The following is a 23505-nucleotide window of genomic DNA, read 5'->3' as shown; positions in this document are numbered from 1 at the left end:
GATGATCTACGGCTTTGTATGGTATCATTGTTAGCTAATGTGTTACTTCATAGTCTTGGGTTGCCATCCCCTGGAGTGTTTTGATGCGATCAGTTGTCAGTTTCAGGTCTGTTGTTTCTCTCACCAGAAGCCCAGCCGGTGGAAGCTAACAGCCCCAAAGCCCTGCCTGTGTTAGGGGAGCTATCAAACCCGGATAATGACATAAACGAGTTGGTGTTCATCTGGGGAATCTCAGACAAAGCAGCCCAGAGGAAAACCGTCTCTGTCGATGAAGGTTTGTTTCATTTGCAAAAGGAAAAGCAGCAGCCACAGCAGCAGCAGCGACTGGAGCCCGTGCACAGGCTGGGAAGAGGTAAAGGGAGGCTGAGACTGCCGCATGTGAGTAGCATTTTATGATTTCTTTGCATCTGGGAAAGGAATGCTGAGAAGGGGTCTCAGCTGTGAGATGGGCATACGTGTGTGGGTTGGGGCTAGGAGCAATTAACAATTGTATTTGCAATCTGTCCTCCTCTTCCAAAGGAGGTACAGGAGTGTGCCCACACGCACTTGCATTTTCTCTGCAGATCATAAAAAATATAATCAGCAGGTGGGAAATATTTTCTTTCTCTTTTTTCCCCCCTCCTCTTCTTCAGTCTTTAAAGTGGGCTGCATGGCAGAAAGACAGCACTACCCAGAAGAGCTTTCCCAGGTGAAAGAACTCCCTAGAGGGTTTCTTTTCTAAGTTTCTTTTGCAGCTGTGTGGATCTCTGTTTCTTTGCCACCAAGCTCCTTAATCTGGAGGGGCATTTACATCCCTCTAGCTGCAAAAAGATGAGGGGGACTTTTGTATCTGTGGTTCTCAGCTAGGGTTGTCTGTAGTAAACAGCACCACATCCAACATGATTTAACCTCTCAATTGTCAATGTTAAATGTGTTCAAAAAACGCAGCCTGGGCATGGAAAAGCATGGATTGCATTTTACCCATCCTCTCAGCCTGGGGAAAACAACGAGGTCTTTCCGCATTGACACCTGTTTTGAACTACGGGAAAGTTTTTTTCTTTCCATTTTTTAAAATTAAGCCCTGAAATTTGCTATCTGTGAACGTTGTATGGATTGAAGTTGAAAGGAGATAGGGAAGAATGATTTTACTGTAAAGCACTTTTGCAGCCAGCAGCAAGTTGTCTTAGCATAAGAAAGTGCTGTATACCTTTGGGCAATTGTTGATACTGATGCCAAATTTTGTGCTGAGCAAAAGTGTGTCTGGTCATAAAGTTGCCTGTATCCTGGTTGTCTGAAGACACAGGACCCCCTCCCTGTCCTGCTTATTTCTTTCTTCAGAGGCTTTAATGTTTCTCGGCACGTCACGCTGAATGTTTAGGTATTTGGGAATCCGCGGTAAATGCATACTGGTTCATCGCCAAGAGAAAGGGAAAGGGGAAAGAAGGTGGGAGCCTGGGAGGGGCACTTTGCTTGTCCTTAGAGCTGGCTTTGAGCAGCTGTGCGTAGTGAGGGTTGGAGAATCTGAGGCACTCTGTGCTGGGACTTGGCCGGGAGTGGCATGGTTGGCCAGATGCTTGGATGCACAACTGAATGCCGTTATGCAGGAAGGTCAGGGCTCCAGCTCCCAAGTTGCTATGGGACATACAATGAAATATGAACTAGAGGATGGGAACTGGGGAAAGGAAGGAAGCTTCTGTCTTCTACAAGGAATCCTTTCACTGAGACAGTTTTCTCCACACTTTCTTCTACCGTGACGCACGAGGGTAAACAGAAAGCTGTTCAAAGCAGGTGATGAGTAGCAAGAGGGCTCAAGTGACTGTCCAAGTGGGCAGGGCTCAGTGCTTGGGGCCAGCATGGTATCTAGACCCTTCCATGACACACTGGTGTGCTTTGGCAGAGAGGTTGAGAAGACCTAATTTAAGCAACCCAAGAAAAGCCAACAAAATGGGGCAACGTGAATAATCTAATGCCTGTGATTTGTTACTTTTTTTTTCCTGTTACTATTAATGCATTGCAGAAACGTTACAGTGTTTAGACCTTCTCCTAATTTCACCCCCTTAGTGCCTCTGATTTTTCCCTGTGCTATCTCCCAATCTGTCCATATATATACATTTTTTACACAGTTGTATGGTTCAGATAAACATATTTGTTTTCTTTCCCAGTATTAGTCCATAATACTTTCCCTTATTCCAGTACGACTTTCATGTAGATTATCAATTTTGGTTGTATTGAATGAATTAATACCTGATATGGACATGCTGTAATCTGTTTAGCACTTGTTGGATATAAATTGCTTATAGTTTGTTTCATAATTGTAATGCTACTTATAAATATTTCTGTGCCCAAAGCGTTTTTACTTCCTGGGGGGATGAAGTCTCCACATTGATATTACTGAGATAAGAAAATATGAATATTTTTGTGGTTTTTCATGTGTTTCTATTTTCCAAAATCATCAATAATATGGTCCAGATAAATACCAATTATCTAGAGCCTGATGCACATTAGATTCTTTATTTTTTCTCTCCCTAAATTAGGAGCTGTAAAATGGTATTAGTCCTCTATTTTAAAGCTTGCTTTGAGTCCTAGTGAACCAAGCAGCCTTATGCTCCACAGGACAAGCCTGCAGCTTCCCAGGTGTCTTCACTGTGTCCGTGACAGGCACGAGGAAATCAAGCTCAGCAGCCTCTCATTTCCGTCCCTGTAAAGGATAAAGAAAGGAAAGGTAGAAAACCTCTCTCCTGTACCAGGGCACCTGAAAATCATGAGCCAGGATTTGCAGGAGGGGAAGCCAGCCTAGAATATTTCCAAGCCCTAGAGCTCAATCCTGGCTGGTGCCTTGGGCCCATGGTCTTCCTTCCCTCCCCTAACAAAGCCAGCAGAGAGCTAAGCCCACTTCTTGGGCAGGATTTGAAGCTAATGTCTGGCAGAGTGGGTTTGGGGTTTTGGGGAAGGTGAACGCTAGCAAAAGTAATCAGAGGAATAAAAGGGAACATGTTTTTTGGTTTCCACTGCCCTATAATGATCTCCTAAGTGCATGTACTTTAGTGATGGAGGCTAGACAGGGCATAAGAGTTTCTAAATGTCAACCTCTATCAAATCAGATTTGTAGAATACTTCTTTTTCAGTTTCTACCTGCTGTGAGCACAATTTTTTCAAGTTTTCTTTTATTTCCTCCTCTTTTGTATCTTATCCATTTGGAGATTAATCTGTGCTTTCCTGACCTCCTAGGTAACTTACTTATAAATTGCTTCAGTGCTAATCTCTTTTATTCATTCAATAATGATTTGTCCAAAGGCCAAGAGTGCCCAGTGGCAACTGCACAGCAGCTCAGCATGCATTTGCCCACCCTGACCTGCACAAGTGGGAAATAACAGTGTCTTGGGAGCAAGACTTTCCTGCCATATAGAAGTGGGTTTGATAAATGTGATTTAAGAAGCTTTACTGACTTTTTCAGCCTGCAAAGGCTTATTAGGAGAAGCACTGCTTTACAAAACTGGGGAGTTGCTGGAAGCTAGACTCTGATCTGAGTGTGATTTCAAGTGGAAGTGGTGGGGCAGTGGTTCAGGAAGGAAAGGATGCGTAGGATGGACAGACCAGGAGAAATGGTGTGCCTGTGGCCTGCGAAAAAGAATAAAGCTTTTGTCCACTAAGGAGAGGATAAGAGGCTTTTAAAGGGTAGTATTTAAGCAAGACATCAGGAGGACTTTCTATATGATAACACTTCTCAATCTTTAGTGTATTATTGGTTTAAGGTCCAGCTTTTCTGAAAAATTATACTCCAAAAGGGCAAGTGTAGTTTCAGCTTTATTCACTGCATGCATTCCTATCTCTCATTTAATAATGACAGCTTCCACTTACCTAGGGCTTGCTGTGTGTTGACTGTGCTTTAAGTGTTCCATCTACATTGTTTCATTTCATCCTCACAGCAACCCTATGTGGTATGCACTATTATTATATCCCTTTTACAGGTTTAAAACTTGAGAAACAAGGAAGTTATGCCAGAGAATAGATGGGGTCTCATGTATGCCCGCCAGTGGGTAAGAAAGCATTGCAGGAAAGAAAACGGTCTCATGCCACTTGAAAGTTGTAGGACCACAATTTGACCCTAAGCAGTCTAGCTCCAGAGTCTGCATTCTTAATCATGTATAACATATATATGAAATATATGTATATATTTCATACACACACACACACACACACACACACACATGCCACATTTTCTTTATCCAGTCAATCACTGATGGACACTTACTTAGGTTGGTTTCATGACTTTGTGGTTGTGAATAATGCTGCAATTAACATATGCGTACAGGTGTCTTTTTATATAATGATTTCTCCTTTTTGGGTAGATGCTCAGTAGTGGGATTGCTGGGTCAAATGGTAGTTCTATTTTAGTTATTTGAGAAATCTCCATACTGTTTTTCATAGAGGTTGAAATAATTTACATTCCCACCAACAATGCATAAGCATTCCTTTTCTCCATATCTATATCAACCTCTGTAGTTGTTTTACTTTTTTAATAATAGCCATTCTGACTAGCATAAGATGATATCTCATTGTGGCTTTAATTTGTGTTTCTCTGACAATTATTGATGTTTAGCATTTGTTCATGTTTTTTAGCTGCTTATATTTCCTCTTTTGAGAAATATCCATTCATGTTCTTTACCCAGTTGTTAATGCTTTTCTTTTTACATGTTGCTTCAATTCCTTGTAGATTCTGGATATTAGTCCTTTGTCAGAAGCATAATTTTCAAATTTTTTCTTCCATTTTGTTAGTTGTCTGTTTACTCTGTTGATTTTTTTCTTTTGCTGTGCAGAATCTTTTTATTTTAATTAAGTCCCATACTGCTAAAAGCGATCTACAAATTAACACAATACTTATCAAATTACTAACATAATTTTTTACAAAATAAGAAAAAACAATTTTAAAGTTCATATGGAACCAAAAAGACCCCGAATAGCCAAAATAATCCTAAGAAAAAAGAAAAAAGCCAAAGGGATCACATTGCCTGACTTCAAATTATACTACAAGGCTGCAGTAACTAAAACAACATTGTTCTGATGCAAAAATAGGAACACAGATCAATGGGACAGGAGAACCCAAATATAAAGCCATATACCTACAACAAACTGACATTTGACAAAGTTGACAAAAATAAGCAATGGAGATGGGGCAATCTGTCCAACGAATGGTGCTGGGAAAACTGGCTAGACATATGCAGAAGAATGAAACTGGATCCCTATCTCTCACCATATATAACAAATTAACACAAGATAAATTAAGACTTAAATGTAAGACCTGAGACTATAAAAACCCTAGAAGAAAACCTAGGAAAAACTCTTCTGGACATTTGCCTAGGCAAAGAATTTATAATGAAGACTCCGAAAGCAAATGCAATAAAAACAAAAATAGATAAATGGGCAATTTTTAAAAAACAAGATAACAATGAAGTTTACTGCATTGATCGACTCTTTCACAAAACATTTATCTGTAGTGTGATATTTTGTTTAATGGCATTTTGCCCACTGCAGGACTTGTGTCATAATTTGAATCAGTTCTCTCAAACCCTACCACTGCTTTATCAACCAAGTTTATGCGATATTCAAAATCCTTTGTTGTCATTTCAGCAATGTTCACAGCATCTTCACTAGGATTAAATTCCATCTTAAGAAACCACTTTCTTTGCTCGTCCATAAGAAACAACTCCTCATCCACTCAAGCTTTACCATGCATTTGCAGCAATTCAGTCACACCTTTAGGTTCCATGTCTAATTCTAGTTCTCTTGCTCTTTCCTCCACATCTGCAGTTACTTTCTCCACTGAAGGCTTGAATCCCCCAAAGTCATCTATGAGGGATCCAATCAGCTTCTTCAAAACTCCTGTTAATGATACATTTACCTTCCCCCATGAATCAAAAATGTTCCTAATAGCATCTAGAATAGGGACTCCTTTCCAGAAAACTTTTGAAATGCTTTGTCAAGCTTCATCAGAGGAATTATTACCTATAGAAGCTGTAACCTTAAGAAGTGTATTTCTAACATGATAAGACTTGTCAAGTCCAGATACGGTGGCTCATGCCTGTAATCCCAGCACTTTGAGAGGCTGATTGCTTGAGGACAGAAGTTCGAGACCAGCCTGGCCAACATGGTGAAACCCAATCTTCACTAAAAATACAAAAAATAGCCAGGCCTGATGCCACACACCTGCAGTCCCAGCTACTTGGGAGGCTGAGGCAGGAGAATCACTTGAACCTAGGAGGCAGAGGTTGCAGTGAGCCAAGATTGTGCCACTGCACTCAGCCTGGGCAACAAAGACTCCATCTCAAAAAAAAAAAGTGTTAAAATAACTCCATGGTCTGTGGGCTGCAGAATGAATGCTATGTTAGTAGGCATGAAAACGACATTAATTCCCTTGTAGATCTCTGTAAGAGCTCTTCAATAACTAGATGCATTGTCAGTGAGCAGTAATATTTTGAAATAAATCTTTTTTGAGCAGTAGTTTTCAACAGTGGATTTAAAATATTTAGTAAGCCATTCTGTACATAGGTGTGCTGTCTGCTATCTAGGCATTATTTTTCCATTTACATAGCACAAACAGAGTATATTTACTATAACTCTTAAAGGCCCTGGGTGTTCTGGAATGGTAAATGAGCAATGACTTCAACTTAAAGTTGCCAGCTGCACTGGTCTCTAACAAGAGAGTCAGTCTGTCCTTTGAAGCTTTGAAGCCAGACATTGACTTTTCCTCTCCATCTATGAAAGTCCTAGTTGATAACCTTTTTTCAATAAAAGGCTGTTTCATCTGCATAGAAAATCTGTTGTTTGGTGTAGCCACCTTCATCAATGATCTGAGCTAGATCTTCTGGATAACTTTCTACAGCTTCTACGTCAGCACTTGCTGCGTCATCTTGCACATTTATGTTATGAAGGCAGCTTCTTTCCTAAAACCTCTTGAACCAACCTCTGCTAGCTTCTGGCTTTTCTTTTTTACTTTAAGTTCTGAGATACAGGTGCAGAATGAGTAGGTTTGTTACATAAATATACATGTGCCATGGTGGTTCGCTGTACCTATTGACCCATCCTCTAAGTACCTTCCCCTTGCCTCCCACCCCTCAACAGGCCCTGCTAGATGTTGTTCTGCTTCCTGTGTCCATGTGTTCTCATTGTTCATCTCCCACTTATGAGTGAAACTATGAAGTGTTTTTTTCTCTATTCCTTTATTGGTTTGCTGAGGACGATGGCTTCCAGATTCATCCATGTCCCTGCAAAGGTCATGATTTTGTTCCTTTTTATGGCTGTGTAGTATTTCCTGGTATATATGTACCACATTTTCTTCATCCAGCCTATCATTGATGGGCATTTAGGTTGGTTCCATGACTTTGCTATTGTAAATAATGCTGCAATAAACATATGTATGCATATGTCTTTATAGTAGAATGATTTATAATCCTTTTGGTATATACTCAGCAATGGGATTGCTGGGCCAAATGGTATTTCTAGATCCTTGAAGAATAGCCATACTGTCTTCCAGAATGGTTAAACTAATTTAAATTCCCACCAACAGCATAAGAGTTCCTATTTCTCCACAGTATCACCAGCGTCTGTTGTTTCTTGATTTTTTAATAATCACCATTCTAACTGGCATGAGTTGGTATCTCATTGTGATTTTGATTTGCATTTCTTAAATAATCAGTGATGTTGAGCTTTTTTTTTTCCGTGTGTTTGTTGACCATGTAAATGTCGTCTTTTGAGAAGTGTCTGTTCATATACTTTGCCCACTTTTTGATTTTTTTTTATAATTGTAAATTTCTTTAAGTTCCTTGTAAATTCTGTATATTAGACCTTTGTAAGAGATGGGTAGATTGAAAAAATTTTCTCCCATTCTGTAGGTTGCCTGTTCACTCTGATGCTAGTTTTTTTTTTTTTTTGCTGTGCAGAAGCTCTTTAGTTTAATTAGATCCCATTTGTCAATTTTGGCTTTTGTTGTAATTGCTTTTGGCATTTCTGTCATGAAGTCTTGGCCTATGCCTATATCTTAGGTGGTATCGCCTAGATTTTCTTCTAGGGTTTTTATGGTTTTACATTTAAGTCTTTAATACATCTTGAGTTAATTTTTGTATAAGATGTAAGAAAGGTGTCCAGTTTCAGTTTTCTGCATATGGCTAGCTAGTTTTCCCAGCGCTATTTATTGAATAGGAGATCCTCTCCCTGTTGCTTGTTTTTGTCAGATTTGTTGAAGATCAGATGGTTGTAGATGTATGGTTTTCTGAGGTTTCTATTCTGTTCCATTGGTCTATATTTCTGTTTTGATACCAGTATCATGATGCTTTCATTACTGTAGGCTTGTAGTATAGTTTGATGTCAGGTAGCATGATGCCTCCAGCTTTGTTTTTTTTTCTTTTTTTTTTTGCTTAGGATTATCTTGGCTATACGGGTTCTTCTTTGATTTCATATGAAATTTAAATTGTTTTTTCTGCTCTGTGAAGAATGCAAATGGTAGTTTGATGGGAATAGCATTAAATCTATAAGTTACTTTGGGCAGTATGGCCATTTTCATGATATTGATTCGTCCTATCCATGAGGATGGAATATTTTTCCATTTGTTTGTGTCCTCTCTTATTTCCTTGAGCAGTAGTTTGTAGTTCTCCTTGAAGAATTCCTTCACATTCCTTGTTAGCTTTATTCCTAGGTATTTTATTCTTTTTTTAGCAATTGTGAGTGGGATTTCGTTCGTGATTTGGTTCTCTGCTTGTCTAGTGTTGCTGTAAAGGTATGCTTGTGTTTTTGCACATCGATTTTGTGTGCTGTGACTTTGCTGAAGTTACTTTTTAGTTTAAGAAGTTTTAGAGCTGAGATTATGACATTTTCTAAATAGAAAATCACTCCATCTGCAAACAGAGACAACTTGACTTGCTATCTTCCTATCTGAATACCCTTTATTTCTTTCTCTTGCCTGATTCCCCTGGCTAGAACTTCAAATACTGTGTTGAATAGGATTGGTAAGAGAGGGTAAATTGTCTTGTAACAGTTTTCACAGGGAATGCTTTGAGCTTTCGCCCATTTAACATAATAGTGGCTGTGGGTTTGTCATAAACAGCTCTTACCATTTTGAGATATTTTCTATCAATACCTAGTTTATTGAGAGTTTTTAACATGAAGAGATGTTGAATTTTACAAAAGGTCTTTTCTGCATCTATTGAGATAATCATGTGTTTTTTGTCTTTGGTTCTGTCTATATGATGGATTACTTTTATTGATTTGTGTATGTTGAACCAGCTTTGCATCCCTGGGATGAAGCCAACTTGATCATGATGTGTAAGTTCTTTCATGTGCTGCTGGATTCAGTTTGCCAGTATTTTATTGAGGGTTTTTACATTGATGTTCATCAGGAATATTGGCCTGAAGTTTTCTTTTTTTTTCTTGTGTCTCCTTCAGGTTTTGGTATTAGCATGATGCTAGCTTCATAAAATGAGTTGGGGAGGAGTCCCTCCTTTTCAACTGTTTGGAATAGTTTCAGAAGGAATGGTATCAGCTCCTCTTTGTACCTCTAGAAGAATTCAGCTGTGAATCTGTCTGGTCCTGGGCTTTTTTTGGTTGGTAGGCTGTTAATTGCTGCCTTAATTCCAGAACATGTTATTGGTCTATTCAGGGATTCAACTTCTTCCTGGTTTAGTCTTGGGAGGGTGTATGTGTCCAGAAATTTATGCATATCTTCTAGATTTTCTAGTTTATTTGCATAGAGGTGTTTATAGTATTCTCAGATGGTAGTTTGTATTTCTGTGGGGTCAGTGGTGATATGCCCTGTATCATTTTTTATTGTGTCTATTTGATTCTCCTCTCTTTTCTTCTTTATTAGTCTCACTAACAGTCTATCTATTTTGTTAAATTTTTCAAAAAGCAGCTCCTGGATTAATGATTCATTTTATGATAGAGGGTTTTTTTCATGTATCTATCTCCTTCAGTGCTCCTCTAATCTTAGTCATTACTTGTCTTCTGCTAGCTTTTGGATTAGTTTTCTCTTGCCTCTCTACTTCTTGGAGATGTTAGGATATCGATTTGAAATCTTTTAGCTTTCTGATGTGAGCATTTAGTGCAAGAAATTTCCCTCTTAACACTGCTTGAGTTGTGTCCCAGAGGTTCTGGTACAATGCCTTTTGGTTCTTACTGGTTTCAAAGAGCTTCTTGATTTCTGCCTTAATTTCATTATTTACCCAGGAGTCATTTAGGAGCACGTTTTTTAAAAACATTTCCATGTAGTTGTGTAGTTTTGAGTGAGTTTCTTAATCCTGAGTTCTAATTTGATTGCAGTGTGGTCTGAGAGACTATTTGCTGTGATTTCAGTTCTTTTGCATTTGCTGAGGAGTGTTTTACTTCCAATTATGTGGTTGATTTTAGAATAAGTACCATGTGGTGCTGAGAAGAATGTATATTCTATTGATTTGTGGTGGAGAGTTCTGTAGATGTCTATTAGGTCTACTTGATCCAAAGCTGAGTTCAAGTCCTAAATATCCTTGTTAATTTTCTGTCTCATTGATCTGACTAATATTGGCAGTTGGGTGTTAAAGTCTCCCACTATTATTCTGGGGAAATCTAAGTCTCTTTGTATGTGTCTAAAAACTTGTTTTATAAATATGTGTACTCCTGTATTCAGTGCAATATATTTAGAATAGTTAGCTTTTCTTGTTGAATTGTTTCCCTTTACAATTATATAATGCTCTTCTTTGTCTTTTCTGATCTTTGTTGGTTTTAATAAGTCTGTTTTTTCAGAGAGTAGGATTGTAATCCCTGCTTTTTATTTTCTTGATAAATTTTTCTCCATCCCTTTATTTTGAGCCCATGTGTGTCTTTGCACATGAGATGAGTCTCTTGGATACAGCACACCAATGGGTCTAGACTATCTAATTTGCCAGTCTGTGTCTTTTAATTGGAACATTTAAGGTTAGTATTGTTATGTGTGAATATGGTCCTGTCATCATGATGCTATCTGGTTATTTTGAACATTAGTTGATGTAGTTTCTTCATAGTGTCATTGGTCTTTATATTTTGGTGTGTTTTTGCAGTGGCTGGTACTGGTTTTTCCTTTCTATATTTATGCTTCATGCTTCTTTCAGGAGCTCTTGCAAGACAGGCCTAGTGGTTATGAAATCCCTCAGTATTTTCTTGTCTGGAAAGAATTTTATTTCTCTTTCACTTATGAAGCTTAGCTTGGCTGGGTATGAAATTCTTCTTTGAAAATTCTTTTCTTTAAGAATGTTGAATATTGGCCCCCAAGCTCCTCTGACTTGTAGAGTTTCTGCTGAGAGGTCCACGGTTAGTCTGTTGGGCTTCCCTTTGTAGATGACCTGGCCTTTTTCTCTGGCTGCCCTTAACATTTTTTTTTTTATTATTATACTTTAAGTTCTGGGGTATATGTGCAGAACATGCAGGATTGTTCCATAGGTATACACATGCCATGGTGGTTTGCTGGATTCATCTTCCTGTCATCTACATTAGGTATTTCTCCTAATGTTATCCCTCCCCAATCCTCCCACCCCCTGCTATCCCTCTCCTAGCTCTCCCACCCCCCAACAGGCCCCAGTGTGTGATGTTCCCCTCCCTGTGTCCACATGTCCTCATTGTTCAACATCCATTTATGAGTGAGAACATGTAGTGTTTGGTTTTCTGTTCTTGTGTCAGTTTGTTGAGAATGATGGTTTTCAGCTTCATGCATGTCCCTGCAAAGGACCTGAACTCATCCATTTTTATGGCCACACAGTATTCCATGGTATATATGTGCCACATTTTCTTTATCCAGTCTATCATTGATAGGCATTTGGGTTGGTTCCAAGTCTTTGCTATTGTAAACAGTGCCACAGTAAATATATGTGTGCATGTGTCTTTATTTATTTTTTATTTTTTATTTTTTTAGAAGAGAGTGGTTTATTAGGCAGAGAGAGAGGGACAGCTCCCACATTGCCATGGGAAATGATCCAGAGAGGGAGACTCACGTGTGTCTTTATAATAGAACAATGTATAATCTTTTGGATATATAGCCAGTAATGGGATTGCTGGGTCAAATGATATTTCTATTTCTAGATCCTTGAGGAATTACCACACTGTCTTCCACAATGGTTAAACTAATTTACACTCCCACCAACAGTGTAAAAGCATTCCTATTTCTCCACATTCACTCCAGCATCTGTTGTCTCCAGATTTTTTAATGATTGCCATTCTAACTGGTGTGAGATGGTATCTCAATGTGGTTTTGATTTGCATTTTTCTAATGAACAATGATGATGAGAATTTTTTCATATGTTTGTTGGCTGCATAAATGTCTTCTTTTGAAAAGTGTCTGTTAATATCCTTCACCCACTTTTTGATGGGATTGTTTTTTTCTTGTAAATTTGTTTAAGTTCTTTGTAGATTCTGGGTATTAGCCCTTTGTCAGATGGGCAGATTGCAAAATTTTTTTCACATTCTCTTGGTTGTCTGGCTGCCCTTAACATTTTCCCCTTCGTTTCAGCCTTGAAAAATCTGATGATTATATGTCTTCAGGTTGATTTTCTTGTGGTGTATCTTAGTGGTATTCTCTGTATTTCCTGAGTTTACATGTTGGCTTGCTAGGTTGGGGAAGTTCTCCTGGGTAAGTTCTCCTGAAGTGTATTTTCCAGCTTTTTTCCATTCTCCCTGTCCCCCTTCAGGTACTCCAATCAGTAATAGGTTTGGTCTTTTATGAAATCTTATATCTCTTGGAGGCTTTGTTCATTTCTTTTTATTCTTTAGTATTGTCTGCATACCTTATTTCAGCAAGGTGGTCTTTAAACTCTTATATCCTTTCTTCTACTTGGTCAATTTGGGAATTGATACTTGTGTATGCTTCACAAAGTTCTCATGCTGTGTTTCTCAGCTCCATCAGATGACTTATTTTTCTTTCTCTAAACTGGTCATTCTATTTAGCAGTTTCTCTAACCTTTTATTAAGGTTCTTGGCTTCTTTGCATTGGGTTGGAACATGCTCCTTTACCTCAGTGTTGTTTTTTATTATCCATCTTCTGAAGCCTACTTCTGTCAATTCATCCATCTCATTCTCCATCCAGTTCTGTACTCTTGCTGGAGAGATATTGCAATCATTTGGAGGAGAAGAGGCATTCTGGCCTTTTGGGTTTTCAGTATTTTTTTGTTGATTCTTTTTCACCTTCATGAGCTTGTTTAGTTTTGATCTTTGAGGCTGGTGACCCTTGGATGGAGTTTTTGTGGGGGCTTTTGTTCTTGTTGTTGATGTTGTGCTGTTTTTGTTGCTTTCTGTTTGCTTGTTTTTCTTTCAATGGTCACGTCCCTCTTCTGCAGGGCTGCTGTGGTTTGGTGGGGGTTCACTTCAGGCCCTATTTATCTGGTTCACTCCCGTGCCTGGAGATGTCTCTCAAGGAGACTGGAGAATAGCAAAGATGATTGCCTACTTCTTTTTCTGGAATCTCCGACCAACATGATGCCAGTAAAATAGGGTATCTGACAACCCCTGTCAGATGGTCTCACCCAGTTGGGTGGCATGGGGAGTAGGACCCATTTAATGAAGCACTTTGACTGTCCCTTGGTGGAAGTGGTGTGCCACACTCAAGGGAAACCCACTCATTTGGCCTGGCCAGATTCCTTCAGACTTCCAGGAGGAAAGGCTAAGTCTGCTGGTCCTCAGAGACTGAGGCCACTCCTCCTACTAGGAGCTCAGGCCCAGGGAGATCTGGGTTCTGTCCCTGAGCTTCTGGCTGGAGTTATTGGGGTTTCTGCAGGGAAGCCCTGCCCAATGAGGAAGGATGAGTCAGGGTCAAGCCTGAAGAGGCATTCTGGCCACAATCTGCTACAGCTGGTATGTTGGGCTGTGGAGGACATATCTTGGGACCGAGCCATCCAGCCTGCCTAGCCCCAGCAGGGGAAAAGTGCACCCTGGAGCTACAGAAATAGATGCCACCCTTTCCCTGCCCAGAGGGCTTAGCATGTTAGGCAGTTGTGAGTCCCAGTACTGGCTGCTGTCCCTCCCACAAGGAGCTCAAAGGGCTTAGACAGCAGGCAGCCACAGCTGTAGTGCTGGCCACTCCCCCCCACATCACCATCCTGAGGGAGCTAAGTAGGCTTCAGCAGATTTCAGCTGAGAGGATGTTTGTTGAGAATCTGTGCAGTTCCAGGGTTGGGACACTAGGCCCGGTAATGTGAGTTTACGAGTGGGATCTTCCAGTCTGTGCATTGCACAGTTCTGTGGAAAAAGCTTGGTTTGCCCAGCTGGGTAGCACATTCATTGACCGCCTCTCTTGGCTGGGGGTGGGCTCCCCTGCTCTGTGTGGTTCTCAGGTGGGCCACAGCACCACACTGTTCTTCCTTCCTCTCCATGGATCACTCCAGCTGCCCAGTCAGTTCTGATGAGAGAACCTGGTTACCCTTGGTTGCTGGTGAAGGATTCACACACTTATTATGGTTCTTTTCAATGGGAGCCTCAGACTGCCACTATTTCTAGTTGGCCATCTTGGCCCTGCCCCTCATTGTCTGATCTATACTTGCGCTTCCAACTTTTCTTATGCAGCTTCCTTACCTCTCTCAGCCTTCGCAGAATTGAAGAGAGTTAGGGCCTTGCTCTAGACAAGTCTTTGGCTTAAGGGAATGTTGTCACTGGTTTCATCTTCTATCTAGATGAGTATGACTTTCTCCATATCAGCAATAAGGCTGTTTGGCATTCTTGTCATTCATGTGCTCATAGGAATAACAGTTTTCATCTCCTTTAATAACTTCTCCTTTGCATTCACAACTTGTCTTGCAGCTTGGCAAAAGAACTTAGCTTTTGGCCTATCTCAGCTTCTGATATGCCTTTCTCACTAAGTTTAATCATTTCTAGCTTTTGATTTAAAGTGAGAAATTTGCCATTCTTTGTTTACTTGAATATTTAGAGACCATTTGGGGGTTATTCATTGGCTTAATTTCAATATTGTTGTGTCTCAGGGAATAGGGAGGCCCAAAGAGAGATGGGGGAACAGCTGGTTGGTGGAGCAGTCAGAACACGTACATTTACCAATTAAGTTCTCTGTCTCATATAGTCACGGTTCATGACACCCCAAAACAATTACAGAAACATCACAGATCACTGATCATAGGTCACTGCAACAAATATAATAATGATGAAAAAGTTTGAAATACTCTGAGAATTACCGAAGTGTGACGCAGAGACCCAAAGTGAGAACATGCTGTTGGAAAGATGTCCCCAGCAGACTTACTCACTGCAGGATTGACACAGGCCTTCAATTTGTAGAAAATATGATATCTGCAAAGCTCAATAAAGTGGGGCAATAAGATGAGGTATGTCTGTGCCTGGGACCACACCTTAATGACATACCAACAGGTTAGAGCTAGAACAAAGGCTGGAACAGTAACAACAAAGGATTGTCTCTGAGACACTAGAGGTGGCTCCGTGACCTCTTCTGATCTCTTTTGGCTTAGAGTTCTGTGATGGCTTTTAAGATCACCCATGTGTGGTGCTGCAAAAAATACTTAGATCACAGCCCATTTGTGGTAGTGCTCAAAGGCAGGTTCCTAAAGGAAAGAGGCTTAGAAAAATGTCACCATTGGTGAAGTCATTGTGCACTTCTAAGAAATAGAAGAACCCCAGCTGAGCACCCACCTCTGTTCGGTGCTCAGTGCCAGTGCTGTCTAATATGCTAGGCATTAGCCACAGGGGGCTACTGAGCATTTGTAATGTGACCAATCCAAATTGAGATGTGCCATAAGTGTGCATATACATAGCAGAATTTAATAACTTAGTATCGAAGTAGACTGTCAGAATAGATTTGCATTGATTGCATATTGAAACAAAACTATTTTATATATTATAGATTAGATAAAATGTATTATTAAAATTATTTTTACCTGTTTCTTTTTGCTTTTGACAAAATTGGGAAATATGCATAACATGACATGCATCATCTTAACCATTTTTAGGTGTACAGTTCAAAAGTGTTAACTACATTCACATTGCTGTGCAACCAACCTGAAGGACTGTTTTCTTCTTACAAACTCTATACTCATTAAACAACTTTGTCCCCTTCCCATAACCAGTAGAAACCACCATTCTACTTTCTGTCCCTATGAATTTCACTACTCTACGTGCCTCGTATGAGTGGAATCATATTGTGTTTTTTTGCACTTGGCTTCTTTCACTTGCATAACATTGCCAAGTTTCATCCATGTTGTAACATGTGTCAAAAAGTTTCCTTCCTTTTTAAGGCTGAATAGTACTCCTTTACATGTATATACTACATTTTGTTTATCTATTTATCCATCCATGGATACTTGGAACGCTTCCACCTCTTTTTTCTTTTTTGATTGTTCTTATTATAATATTTAAAATGACATTGTACCCCATATTTGTGGTTTACATTATATCTCTATTGAACAGTGCTGCTCTGAACTTTTCTGTCTTCCTTGATGCCGCCTGTATCTCATGGCCTCTCATTCTCAGGCCCATATATGAAGCCTCAACTACCCTCCACCAGGTGTGTGTTTGGCCGCTCCCCTTCCACTCCCCTAAGGCCTAAGCCAAGAATCTTAGCTCTGATCAAGCATGAAGATTATAAGGATCTATGAAAGGCTGTCACGTTTAGCTAAGTGTTTTTGTAATTGGATGAAACAGTGACATTTCTCAAGAAGAATTTTACCTTTTTTTCCCCATAATACATAAGTAGAAAGAAGACCCAATAAATTGGGACTGAGAAGAAAAGCTTTTGAAGTAATTTGATTTTTTAAAAAGTCAACAGCTTTACTCAGCTTACCGACTGCGAGTAAATTTTATTAACTACCAGGCAGGGAAGAGTGCAAAACTAATAAAGCCTAAATTTGGAGCAGAGATTGACACAAGCTTCTCATTTCTGGAATACAGTTTTCCTGGAAAGACCTGGGCATCTAAAGATGCAAGGCACTGGAATGCCATCAGTGTCTTTGGAATTCCTCATCACTTCGAGGATAAAACCCCAAAGCCTTAGCGTGACATCTAAGGCCTTGCTGCTTTTCAGTTTCCTTTTCTGCCACTCCCTGCAGACCTCTCTATGTGAAGACAAGTATTTCTTATTACTGCCCAAATGTGCAGTGCACTCCTGAGCTTCCCAGCCTTCATAATTCTTTTACCTTGGCCTGGGAGACCCCATCCCACCTGTATGCACCTGGTGAAACCTTACCAGTCCATCAGGACTTAGTTCAAAGGTTGCCCCTCCGTGATGCATCCCTTGACTCAGTATCCATCAGGATCCTAGGAGGAAATAGATGTCACACTCCAACGAGTAGTTAACGGGAGTTGAATGACGGAACTGTTTACAAAGGTGTGGGCAGTGTTCAGGGAAATTGAGATGAGAAGGTGAAGTAGCCTAAGGCTGCTGCTGGGAGTGGAAAGAAGGAAGGAGTTGCTGGAACTTGGCCAGATTCCTCAGAGTGCTCTAGGTAGACCAGTGGCTTTACCTAGTGTGGTGCAGCCCCCACAAACCTGCAGTGTGGTAGAGAGATGTCCCTCTTACACCTTCTCATATCTTGCCATTGTCTCCCACGGACTAAGCCATCTGGAAGGCAGATGGCACGAGTGCCCAAAGAGGTCACCACCCCCAGAGCATAGAGCAGGTCGAAGAAGGTGGAGGTAGTTTCAGAGGGCAAGCAGCTGTCCAGCACAATCCCACAAACTCTTTCTCTAGAAACACTCCCTTCTTAAGACTCCTTAGCAGCACCATTTACATTGCAGGATAATCTTTTTCGTACTGTATTCATATTGTTCAACAAAATGCCTTTTCCCCAACTATACATGAGATGAGTTTTTTGAAGGTCACACACTCCTTCCTCTCATTCACATACATATTTCTAACACCTGGCAAAATATCTGGTAGAGAGTAGGTGTTAAATACATACAGAGTAAATGAATGTATTCCTCCATTGCATATGTATTTCTAAAGCCCTCTTTGAAATCTGGATGATTTATTTTGATTCTAGAATGGGAATTTCTTAATGAATTGGCTATATAGAATTAATGTCCCCCACTTATGAATCTAAGCTAGGAAGTTAAAATGATTCAAATGAATGATTATTAGTGCCTCATTATTCTGTAATTGGTGGTGCATTAAGTCATGAGGAATTGAGGAAATTGAATTTAAATGGGAGGAATTAGCAGTAATTTAGACGAACCATGAAAATAAGTGTGTAGGTACTCATGAAGAACAACACAGTTGTTTGAATAAAAATTGGGGAGCAGAAGTTTCATATATAATAAAACTTTTTCCTAGCCTATTTAATTGGATTTTTCATATAAACCTACGTGGCACAAAGAGAGAGACCAGAGGATTTAATGCTTTGGATCTAAAGTGATGGGGATGGAGAGTCTGGGGTAGCACACAAAATGCCAGTTATCGAGTAGCGAAAAGCAAAGGCTGAGCTGAGAAAGCACCTTGACCATGAAGAGTGCTTTTAAGGGAGAGGTTGGCACAGGCATGAGTGTTCCAGGAACTGCGACCTAATCAAACCAGTGAGTGAGGGCACATCTCTGAAGTATGTCAGTGCATCTTGGTTTGCTGCCTCTACTAGGTCAATTTTTGACCTAGAATTTGGAAGGTATGTTTGTTTCCTGGGGCTGCCGTAAGAAATTACCACAAACTGGGTGGCTTAGAAAACAGAAATTTGTTTTCCCACGATCTAAAGGTCAGAATTCTGGAATGAAGGTGTTACTGGAAAGGAGTCTGGACCAAGACCCCAAGAGAGGATTCTTGGATCTCCAGCAACAAAGAATTTAGGGCAAGTCCATACGGTAAAGTGAAAGGAAGTTTATTACAAAAGTAAAGAAATAAAAGAATGGCTATTCCATAGACAGAGCAGGCCAGAGAGTGCTGGTTGCCCATTTTTGTGGTTATTTCTTGATGATATGCTGAATAAGGGGTAAATTATTCATGCCTCCCCTTTTAAGACCATGTAGGGTACTTCCTGACATTGCCATGGCATTTGTAAACTGTCAATGTGCTGATTGGAGTGCAGTAGTGAGGACGACCAAGGGTCATTCTCATGCCCATCTTGGTTTTGGTGGGATTTATCCAGCTTCTTTATTGCAACCTGTTTTATCAGCAAGGTCTTTATGACCTGTATCTTGTGCCGACCTCCTACATCATCCTGTGACTTAGAATTCCTTAACTGTCTGGGAATGCAGCCCAGTAGGTCTCTGCCTCATTTTACCTCACCCCTACTCAAGATGGAGTTGCTCTGGTTCAAATGCCTCTGACAAAGGCGTCCTGGCAGGATTGCCCTTCCTCTAGGGGAGAAACCTCAAGAGAATTGTTCTTTGCCTCTTCCAGCTTCTGTTGGCTCCAGGAGTTCCTTCACATGGGGCTGTGTGACTGCAGACTCTTTCGCCTTCTTTATATGGCCCTGCCCTTTCCCCTGTGTGTCTCCTCTGTGCTTGTGTCAAACGTTCTTCTCTTTTTTCTTATAAGGACACCAGTTATTGGATTTAGGGCCCATCCTAAATTCAGAATAATCTGATCTGGAGATTCTTAATTATATCTGTAATGACTGTTTCCAAATAACGTCACATTCATGAGTACTAGGGGTTAAGAAATAAATATACCTTTTGGGGGCCACTATGCACCCCCACTTTAGAAGTTAACAGTTGTTCTTTTAGCCTGCCACCTCTCCGAAGCCAAACCTGCCTTTTGAGTTCATGTTGTCTCATCTTCCTGAAAGCAGGATCTTGTTCTATTGATAATTTCCATTTTCTTTTTTGTATTTTTAACATTTTTGACTTGATCCTTCCCTTCATCCTTCAAATAGGCTCTAACCTTAAACAAACAAGCTTTTCTCTGACTGATTCTATATTCGATATAGAAATTCCTTTCCAACACCACCAACACCTCACAAGAGCCTCCCCCTCCACAGCCACTCCAAGGAAGGATCCCTTCTTTCTTTCATTTTGCACCCATTTCTGGGCTGACTTTTGCTCTCATTGCAAAAACTGCCTTTTTGAATTTACCAAGAAAGTTCAGGTTGCTCAACCCCTACTCAACCCGTAAACCTTGGTTCTCTTTGGTCCCTGTGATTCCCTCTGCAATGTCTCTTCCTGCTTGAAGTTTCTCTCTTACCTTGGAGTATAAGTTAGGGCTTATTGGGGTCTTCCAGATAAAATAAAAATCCTCAATGATCTTCTGCCTAGGTACTAATGAATTATTTTCCAAACTTAACATTTATTGTATTTCTTTCTTTCCTTGTCAACTGGGTTGACTTTTCTTTAAGAATCTACCTAATGAAAAGATAACATTTCCAGCTACCTGTAAAGTGGACAAAAGGTGGCTTCTTGTTTTTATTTTTATTTTAAATAAAAGGATATCTATTACAACAAAAATACTATAGCCATCTCCCAATGTAACTTCACACCTGTTCAATAGGTTTGAGCTATCCAAGTCTAATCTAGGCAACACTTGGGCTTGGGAAGGCCACCAAGACAAGAACATGTCCCAGTGCCCTGTGGTTTCATAAGAAATGAATTTAGACTCTAACCACAGTGACTTCCACCACCTTTTATAGGCAGGGTTTTGTAGTTTCTTGCAGAACAGGGCACTCACCGTTAACAATGGCCTCTAGCCATTTGCTAATTGGTCATTCTGAGTGCATGTTGCTGGGCCTCCAGACACAGCAAGAGAAGAGGGATTTGTGAATTCCACTATTGTTCAGACTCCAGACAGCAGCCACCTCTGTGATTGGTTGCTGCTCCCTTGCAATCTTGGTTTTAGTCATTTTCTTAGAAAAGCATCCACATCATTAAAATTTTTTAGGCTATTGGGATAAATCTGTATACAATATTCTGCTGTAACATTTTAACTCTCTCTGTATTGGTAGTTATATCTCTTCTTATTCCTAATATTAATCACTCATGTTTTCACTTTCTTTTTATCTTTTTAATTAATCTTCTCAATAAATTGACCTTTGGTTTATTTATTAATTTACTTGTCTATTTCATTCATTTCTTTTTTTAACTTTTATTGATATGTAGTGTACATATAAAAAGGTACACATAGTATAGCCTAATGGATTTTCACAAAGTAAATACACTTGTGTAATCAACATTAGATCAAGAAACAAAATAGTACTGCCACAGCTCAGTTAATGATTCCTATTGCATGTTCAATGAGTCTCCATTTCGGGAAACTGCCCAGAACCCCTATTCATGAGTCATTCTAATGCTACCTCCCAAAAGTAGCATCATCTTTCCTTTTAAACAGTATGGATTAATTTTGTCTGTCTCTTTTCCTACTTTGTATACAATGTACTTATATGAAACCTATGTACTCTTTTGTATCTGGTGTTGCTCATCCTTGTAGCAGGTTTTTCTTCAGTAACTCACTTTGAGTGTTTTCAGAATTAGAGACAATGAATGTAAGTCACCTAGCACAGGCTCTGGCCTGTAACTGAGTAACTGAGGTGTATAAGTCACAGCTATTATCATGAAAAGTTGCCATTATCCACAGATGTTTGAAGTGCAGATGAGGAGGGGAGGGGAGGAAAGGAATGCATGCAGTGGACAAAGCCCAAAAAGTTTATCCTGAGAAATTCCCAAACGTGTCCTAGCCAGGACAAAGACCAGAAGACCCATGCTCGAAAGCAGAATTTTGGTACCTTCTTTCTAACTGCCTACTGAGATAAGTAACATGTTTTATTACTTTCTTAACATCTGAGGGTTTTATTGAAAATTTTCTAACACATTGAAACATTGACTTTTACAGTGAATACTCATGTGTCTACTACATGGGGTCTACAATTAACATTGTATTTTTTGTGTTTTATTCCATATTTACATCTGCTCATTCATCAGTTCATCTTTATTTTTTGTACATTTCAAAGGAAGAGGCAGACTTTTAGTAGTGTTTTTCTTTAAAACATGTAATTCATAGAACACAAAATTAGCCACATTAAAGTTAGTAATTCAGTGGTATTTAGTACATTCATAATATTGTACAATCACCAGCTCTGTACACTTCCAAAACATTTTCATCACTCCAAAATAAAGTTTCTTACCAATTAAGCAGTTACTCCTTATTCTCTCTTCCCTTCATTCCCTGGTGACCACCAATTTGATTTCTGTTTCTATAAATTTACCTATTTTGGATATTTTATGTGAACAGAATCATACAATATATAAAACCTTTTGTGTCTGACTTATTTGACTTAGCATAATGTTTGTAGGTTTCATCCACTTCTGGCACTTATCAGTACTCCATTCCTTTTATGGCTAAATGAGATCATTCAGTGCATATATCATGATTTGTATATCTATCCATTGATGGATATTTGGGTTGTTTCCACCTTTTGGAGATTGTGTATTTGAGCATTGTGTATGAGACTTTGTTTCAGAGGTTGTTTTCAATTCATTTGGGTATATAGGAGTAGAATTGCTGGGTTACATGGTAATTCTATGTTTCACTTTTCGAGGAACTGTCAAACTATTTTTCTGGTAGAAGGTTTCTGAACCCTGGGAAAACAATCACTTGCTCAATCTAGTTCATTCTCTTCTTCAATTTTTCCCTTGAGTAGCTTCCTCTCTGGATAAAATATGCAGGGATTTTAGTGGATGTGAGAAGAGGTATTGATTAGACAGTCTACAGTTTCCTCTCATCTCCTATAGGCATGTCAACTCACCTGGCATTAGAGGGGCCCAGTGGATATCACCTGCGGGAACACCCACAGCTCAGTTGATGGTTCGTGTTGCATGATCAATGAGTCTCCCTTCCACGAAACTAGCACGTGGAGCAAGACCCCTGTGACACTGCAGGAGCCCTTAATGGCTGAAGCAGCACCAAGCCCCCTCATGGTTTCCTGGGTTTTTCTAGGAGCTAAGTACAACAGGTCTGAGTTGGAGAAAGGAATTTGCCAAAGAAATGCTTGGGAGTGGCAGTTTCTGAAACAGACGCTGACAGCTGGCGAGGGATTTCATAGGGCTGCCCCTGCTCCACGAGCCTGAGAAAACAGGAGAAATTCCAACGATTGCATGATATCATCTGTGCCTTACTAGCATTTGTTTTTAAACTATGGATTTAATTGCTGTTCCATTGGCTCCTATTTCTTCGTTCCCGGAGAAAAATGGAATATTTGAAATTCCCATGAAAACACATTTATTTGTCATTTCTGTTCCAACTTCAAGACAGAATCATCCCCTTAATAATGAAAATAAATCTGTTATTGGCAAAGCAGACCCAAGTGTTGCTTTTGGAGAGTCAGGAAAGGGAAGCAGCAAAGGAAGAGTCAGAGTGGAACAGAGCCAGCTACAAAGCTGTTTGTCGGCATGCCAATAACCCGCCACATTTTGTACAGCACGTTATGTGCAAATCAGGTTCATAACAACCTTGTCAGGTAAACCAGGAAGGTACTGGTAGATCTCGATTTTGCAGATGACGAGGTCCAGATTAAAGATGATATGGAACTTATTCAAGGCCATAAAGCTAGCAGGATACAGACCCATCCCTCAAACCCAGTACTGTTGCTGCTATATGAGAAAGAGATAATA

General features: G+C 39.8%; 1 protein-coding gene across 1 annotated transcript in view; it reads left to right on the top strand.

Annotated features, from left to right (window-relative positions):
• The first annotated feature begins 230 nt into the window (after nt 1–230).
• ANKFN1 (ankyrin repeat and fibronectin type III domain containing 1) overlaps nt 231–23505 on the top strand; it is a 439591-nt gene continuing 416316 nt past the window's right edge. The window contains exon 1 of the mRNA XM_074388548.1: nt 231–378. The gene's annotated coding sequence lies outside the window, so the exon portion shown is untranslated. The remainder of the gene's footprint in view (nt 379–23505) is intronic.

The sequence above is a fragment of the Saimiri boliviensis genome, chromosome 17 (genome assembly GCF_048565385.1).
Source record: "Saimiri boliviensis isolate mSaiBol1 chromosome 17, mSaiBol1.pri, whole genome shotgun sequence".
Lineage (NCBI taxonomy): Eukaryota > Metazoa > Chordata > Mammalia > Primates > Cebidae > Saimiri > Saimiri boliviensis.
This window is presented reverse-complemented; position numbering and strand designations above follow the sequence as displayed.